Source organism: Egretta garzetta, unplaced genomic scaffold (assembly GCF_000687185.1).
Source record: "Egretta garzetta isolate BGI_Z169 unplaced genomic scaffold, ASM68718v1 scaffold51, whole genome shotgun sequence".
NCBI lineage: Eukaryota > Metazoa > Chordata > Aves > Pelecaniformes > Ardeidae > Egretta > Egretta garzetta.
The window spans coordinates 4,383,039-4,390,168 of record NW_009258549.1 but is presented as its reverse complement, the minus strand read 5'-3'; the positions used below and the strand labels follow the sequence as shown (position 1 = coordinate 4,390,168).

The 7,130-nt window shown below is 53.1% G+C and overlaps 1 protein-coding gene across 1 annotated transcript in view; it reads right to left on the bottom strand.

The window, feature by feature from the left end:
• Nucleotides 1–5,224: 5,224 nt before the first annotated feature.
• The window catches only part of TEF (TEF transcription factor, PAR bZIP family member), a 33,645-nt gene continuing 31,739 nt past the window's right edge, over nt 5,225–7,130 (bottom strand). Inside the window, exon 7 of the transcript XR_004843187.1 lies at nt 5,225–6,967. The gene's annotated coding sequence lies outside the window, so the exon portion shown is untranslated. The remainder of the gene's footprint in view (nt 6,968–7,130) is intronic.

The following is a 7,130-nucleotide window of genomic DNA, read 5'->3' as shown; positions in this document are numbered from 1 at the left end:
CCCTGCCTGGCTCCCTGCTTGTCATGCTCACGCACGATCATCCTCTGACTCTCCCTCCGGGCTGGTCCCGACACAGTGGTTCTCCTCTGGGGACACGGCCAGCTCTCACAGGGCACCCGTGAGTCACGGGGCTGTCACTGCCTCCAGCACAGACATGGAGACGCCGAGGCTCAGGGAGGGGCCATGGCTTCACCGCACTTGCGGGGAGCACGAGTGCTGGGGCCAGCATCCATCGGTCTCTCCTGCCGCCTCACGCTGACCCCACCAGCACCTGGAGCTGCCCTGAGCACAAAAGGAGATGATGCAGAGGGATGGGATGGGATGGAGACACACCGGGGGGAGGACAGCTTATCTCTTCCAGCCACGCCATTGCCAGCCATCCACCGAGGAAGGCCAAGGACTTGACAAACCCAGATGAAAATAGGATCCAACAAGCTAAACCCAGAAAGGGCATGGGTGGGCTGGGATGCTCCGAGGCAGAGATGAAGGTGCCCAGCACTGCCAAGGAGAGCAGCCCTGCTGCGTGAGCAGCTGCTGTTGGACACGGCATTGAATGCTCTAACCTACAGCCCAGGTGATGTCATCAGCATGGGAAATGACAAATTGCTGATTTTTGGAAACATAAGCAAAGAAACTGTCCTGTATTCCAGATTATCAATCACAGCACAGATCAAGTGTATAAAACCACGCAAGAGAGACCTCACTTGGTCCTTCAAACCAGAAACTTGGCCATTGAGACTAACTGGTCAATACAAAGCCAGCTAAGAAAGATTATTTTATTCCACTAAGACTTATTTTTAATCTTGGAGTTACTCTCTTCTCCAAAGGCACAGTGCTCTTCAAAAAATACTATTTTTCTCCATGGCGATGCTTGTTCTGGGAATTTTTTGACCAACCAGTGCACATAAGTAGAAACCTTCCCAAAGACGACGGTTACAGAAGTGATGGTGGGGACTCCAATAGCTCCATAGCAAGCAGAGAATAATACAGCATCTAACCAGCTTGTACTCCATCAAAGTCGTATTAGACCAGTATTTATCACAGGAGAAAGCCACTGCCCACATCTCTTTGTCATATAGATATTCAGCACAGCGGCAACGTCACAGCTGAGATTTTCCTACTTTATATTTTTAAGAAAAACTCCAGGCTTCCCAATGTGTGCCTTAAAATGCTACAAAAGGACCTGAGCCCTTCCAGCCTTGGCCACGGTGTTTTATATTGTGGGGTACCTGAGACAGAAGGGCTGACTCCTCTGAGCGCACGGAGTAACGGCCAAGAGCTGCTGCTGGGACCTGCAGGTCTTCCACAGGATCTGCCTGATCCCTGCCCCCTGTCACTGAGCTTCCCCGTAAAGTAGGATGAACTGGTTGAACGAGGACTCCTCTGAGGACCACAACACTAACCTGCAAAGCGTTACGAGGAAGTGGAGGTCTGTGTCAGTAACTGCGTGCTGACCCTTCCCTTGCCTGGCCAGTAGAGCTTCATAGTCCAGAACCAGTTGGGGCTGGACATCTTCCTTTTAACATACCTGGAGTGTCCTGCAAAGTTGTGCAAGTGTCTTCTCCAGAGCTGCTCTCCCCATGTAGGGCTGCAAGAGCTGGTGGGAGCTCTTGAGGAGCTTCCAAGAGGAAGCCACAAGAGCAAGACCATGGCACCCCACTGGAGAAGCCCATGGCGCCTGTGTTGCGGCAAAGCTTCCCGTGAAAGATTGAAGGTGCCTTTTGGCTTTCACAGCCTGGGAGGTAAAAGGGGAAGCAGGGGGGGTGTTGCTGTGTCTGTCTGGTTGAAAAACTGCACTGATGTTATCCAGTGTGACCACAACAGAATTAGGTACAGGGAGCTGGCTATGATCTCATCAAAAAACAAAAAAAGCCCTCCCCAGGTATTTTTCTGTGGTACAACTCTTTTGAGGAAGGCACGGTTAGCAAGGGGACCCCCCATCTACTTCACTGTCTTTAATTTTGCCCCCTCTCCCTGCAAGGTCTGCAGACAGAAAAGGGTCTCCATCACCAGCTTGCCCTCTCCTCCTGTGCCTGGTGAGGCTGTTGTTGGCCACCCTCTTCACCTGAAGATATTGGGCAGGGGGGAATTAGTAACAGCTGCTCCTGGAGGGAGCCACGTTTCCTCCTGGAGGTAATTGCCACTTGGCAGGATCTTACTCATCTTGTGGTGGCAGTGGCTGGCTTTCCAGCCTCTGCCACCGGCAAAGCAAGATGCAGGGCTGTGGCTCTCCTCCTCTCAGCCACTCAAAAGCCTCCTGCCCTGGGGTGCAGCCAGCTTCACTCCCGCCTGGAGCCTTGGAGCCTGTCCTGCCAAAGCATTTGCTTGTGATGGGTGAATGCTGGCCTCTACACCCCTTGCCAAGCAAAGCAGGTTGCACCTCAGGGAGTTGAACGCTCACACTGGCCTGCAGCTGAGCCTGTCTGCTCTCCCTTGTGGATGCTCTTCACCAAGCAGACTGGAAAGGAAGGTGAATGGATGCAACTGCATCTCTATAATGTTTGCCATTACATGCAGCTGCTGCAGAGGCTGTAGGAAGACCCCAAGAGTGCAGAAGCGTTTCCCAGCTATATGAGACCAGCTGATCCCACCATGGGTGCTGGTATTCCCCCGGTGGGAACTCATCCACCTCGGGAACTTGGGAAGCATCCTTCTCTAGAGCCCCGGCCTTCTCCTCTATCTTCCTTGTACCAATGGATTATTTTCCCTAAACGCTGTGGTCTGATCCTGGGAGCAAACAGCAGCCAGCAGCAGGGTGCAAGTGAGAGTTCTGCCAGCAGTGAGCAGCCGTATCTCTCCCCAAAGCACCTTTGCCTCCTGCTGGACCCATCTCCCCCTGTGCCATTCACCTGAGATCAGCCGATTCCCTTTTTCGTCCCCCCTCCACAGCTCCCCCTGGTCTTCTCCGCTTCCCTGGGGTGCCCCCCTGGCTGGCAACAGCTGCCCTCCACGCAGCAAAACAGTGCTTGCAAAAACATCTTCACGGCAGGGGGATAGCTGCGGGGGGCTCGTTGCTGCGTTGTAGCGCGGGGGGCTCCAAGCACAGAGAGAGCGCTGGCTGCACACCGGCGTGTCTTGGAGCAGTTGGCTCGTCTGGCAGAGGCATCCCAGCTCTGTTAGCGCTGCTGCCGTGGCCCAATTAGTAGTTCAGGTGTTGTCAGAGTCTTTGGCTACAGCCCAAGAGCTAAGAGCTAATGACAGAGCGGGTGGCAGATGTGAGGACTGCAGAAGCGTGGCTGGAGGTGAGGGGAGCTCGTTCTGAACAGCTTGGTGAGACCGGTCTCTGCTGACCAGCTGGGATGATGGGTTTTGCTAGGTGGATTCTTGCTTTGTGGAAGTTACCAAAACACCCTTCAGCCCCTGAAGGATGCTGCAGCTGCATTTGGCTCTGCCACCCCTCCCAGGATGTCCAAAATTATCCTGGGATTACTGGGATGACCATACCCATGACCACTGGTTTACAGCAGGAGGAAAACTCATTAAACCCCAGAGGTGTTTAATCAGAAGCAAAATGGCAATGGGGCATGGCCACACCATGCATGTTGATGCAATATGGTGATAGAGGGGCATAAATGTCATTGTCTGATGAAAGACAGCTTTGTCTTACCCAATTCCTGTGCTCTGTGTCTACCACAAGTAGCCTGAGGCACTTGGGAACTACTGGCCCCAGAGCAAACCTAGGGATGGACGCTGGGAAGGAGGAGAGGAGAGGGTGAAGAGTGGCAGTAGAAGCTGTAGAAGCGTACGGGCAGCGCAGCGAAGAACATGCAGCTTGACACGCAGCAAGAGCTCGAAGAGATTTTTTTTCCAAGCAGGTTGAAGAACTGGTTAAAAAGAGGCTTAGAGCTATGACCAAAGAAGCTGTTGATGCAGTTTGACTCCCGCTGTGCTTACAGAGGCAGGAGCTTGTATATTCTTTGTAGGCAAACAGGATTATGTCAAACTACCTAATGCCATCATTCAGTTCGCTTACTAATGGAAACATTGAGTACGGGCTAATTACTCAAGCCAAAAGGGAGGCAGGTTTCTGTGATCGCCACGCCGTGTTATCTACGAGTACAAGCTGCTCCTGCAGAGCTCTGCATAAAGCAGGAGTGCAGATGCAGCTCTGCTCGCTTGTGCATGCAGAGGAGTCAGGGTACAGGGACCCTCTGAATCTTCTCTGTCCCAAGATTTTGTCATGCTGTCCTTCCCCTGGGCCTGCTTCTGCTTTTGTTGCGCTCCGTATCGGAGTTGACTTCAGTGGGAGCATTATGGTCCCTTGGGTGTCAGCCCCCCAGGTGGGCTGTGAAGAGAAGGGGTCAAAAGGTCTGCTCTTGGGTCTGAGTCCACTATGTTGATGCTTTTTCCCCCAATGGCTCCAAAACCACCCCCAACACCACCCATTGCCGCTGAAATAACAGCCCCATCTTGAAAAGAGCCGTGTGGCAGTGGGTGTCAGGGCAGCCATTTCGTACTAATAACAATAATTTTGTACTAATACTATGTTGCGGGTAGGGAAGACAGAAATGACTAATTAAAATGTTGGGGAGATAGTCAAGTCATGAGAGCATTACTCAAGTGCAATTTAGCTGGGAAGCTGCGATTCACAGCTCTGCTATTACAAAAATACCACAGGACTTAATTCACCAGACATCATCGTCAAGGTATCAGGTTTTCATCCCACCTGAAAGCAGCTCCGGGCTACCCACCACCCAGCCCCGGCCTTGGTTCAGAGCCCAGAGCATGGCCCTGGGCTCCCAAGTGGTCGACGCCATTTCCAGCAACTGTAATTTTTCTGGCCTAATACCAGGCAGGGCCAACATCTCAGCTTGCAAAGAGGATTGTAGCTCAGTGAGGCCTCGCTCAAGATCAGGATAACGCTACCATCAATCATAGAATCATAGAAAGTTTTGGGTTGGAAGGGACCCCTAGAGGTCATCTAGTCCGTCCCCCCTGCAGTGAGCAGGGACACCGCTAACTAGATCAGGTAGCTCAGAGCCCCGTCCAACTTGGCCTTGAATGTTTCCAGGGATGGGGCCTCCACCACCTCCCTGGGCAACCCGTTCCAGTGTTTCACCACCCTCATTGTAAAGAATTTCTTCCTTATACCTAGTCTAAACCTACCCTGTTTTAGTTTAAAACCATTACCCCTTGTCCTGTCACAGCTGGCCCTACTAAAAAGATTTTCCCCATCTCTCCAATAGGCCCCCTTTAGGTACTGAAAGGCCGTAATCAGGTCTCCAAGGGTCTCAAGGGGAAGCAGAATCCCAAAGCTCTACTGTTCCTCACAGAAATACTTCATGCCCTGCCTTATTTTGCAACTGTTGCGCTCTGTCCTGACCCCGCTCCAGATCCTCTAATGAAGATGCTGATGAAGAAACTACTTCACAGTGAAGGGACAGACCCGAGATAACAGCTTGGTGCTTGTTAGCCGGGGGTCAGGCCAGGCTCAAAGCAGACTCTACATAGCCCCTGAGTGCGTCCCATGGCTGCAGCGAAGGTCCCAAGGCGGGCAGGGGCCTGCGGTGCATGGGCTTCAGGCAGCAGAGAGAAGGCATGCGAAAAACATCAGCCTCTATGGGCCTGGTGTAGATTAACGGGAGAGCTGGTGCAATGAAGCGCGTGGTTTTATCAGCTAACATCCCTCCCCTGCTGTGTCAGTCCCTGCTTTTACAGCTGTAGCAACAAGTAGCGGAGGTCTAGAGTAGCGGAGCTGCGTAGGAGGAGGGTTTAGCTGGGAGAGCTTTGAGCTGCAGATGGGCTTGGAGCCCACGGTCTCGGGTAGAAATGGTGTTTGGGGCTGTAATATGGTTTGTAGGAGTTGGAGGGCTCTTTTATTGACAGCTCCGGCGCTGCTCTGGCTCATGGCCGCCACTGACTGGTGAATGAAGGGGGAGAGAGATGAGGCAGCCGGGGGGAGAGGGGAAAGGACAAGGAAGAGGACAGAGCACAAGGAATGCGAAGATCAAAGTCTAGCCAAGAGAAAAATTAAGCGTAGAAAGCAAAGGAAGTGGAAGGAGGGCAAATCAAGGAGTAACACAAAGGGAGAGATGGGAGAGACAGCAGCCCTCCAACAGGCCAGAGAAGGGAGGCAGGAAGGAGCCGGGCGTGGAGAGGGCAACAGCTCCCAGACCTGGCACATTTCTCTCCTGCTGGAAAGGATGAGCCTGTTGGTTTTTTTTTTCCAGAAATGCTTAATGAGCAATTAGCACAAATACCTCTCCTGGTACCATTTGTGATGCTTTGAAGCTAAGTGATGTATGTTACAGGAGAGAAAAGTCATCCTGTGTGGGCTCAAGGAGGCATTGCACCCCTGTGAAAAGACCCTCCCTGAGAAGTTAATGTGCAAGAGGCAGCAGAAGCAGCCAGGCTCTGGGGAAGGGCTGTTTCCATCCCAGGAGGCCCGGTCCAAAGGAAGGGAACCTTGTGGACACATCCTGGCAGCTCGGTGCCCTGCAACCAGTGAGAGCAGCCCTGAGCTTTCACTGCCCCAGATTGGGAGATCTCAGGTGCTTCCCCTGCCCTGGGCTGGAGAAAATCACTTTTGCAAGGAAACACAGCTGAGATCTTCCATCTAGCTGGCCGGCACGTGGTCCCCCTGCAAAACTCTGCTCTTTTAGCTCCTCACCATTGACTGCCAACACAGACACCACGCCCCCTTTTCTGTATGCTAGAAATGTCCAGCCTCGCCTCAGCTTGGCCAGCAGCAATCCCTCAAACCTCCTGCCAGGGCCTGAGGTGAAGGGCTGGCGGTTGTTACTCCCTCTCCTCAGTGGGGCAGGACGGGGTGGCTGTGGCAAGGCTCAGCCCAAGCACGGTGTGTGCCCGGGACCTCGGTCGGTGCCAGCAGGAAGCAGGGGGAGAATGAGCTTCCCCAAGCCTGGACTCATTCATAGGCCAGCGGCCTCGCAGCGGGTCCGGCTGAGCGATGCAGCGCCAGGAAGGACATACACTGGGACTTACTCATTGCTCTGGGATGTCAGTCCTAATGGAAAACAGCAGGGAATAGTTAGAATATGCCATAAATATTTACTAGCTAAGACATCCATTTCCCCAACAGTTGTTAGAAGTCCGTAGCTGCCTGAAGTTTCAGGGTTGGACTCCGGCTCCGGCTCCAGCACCAGGAAACCCCAAGCGGCACCCCAGCG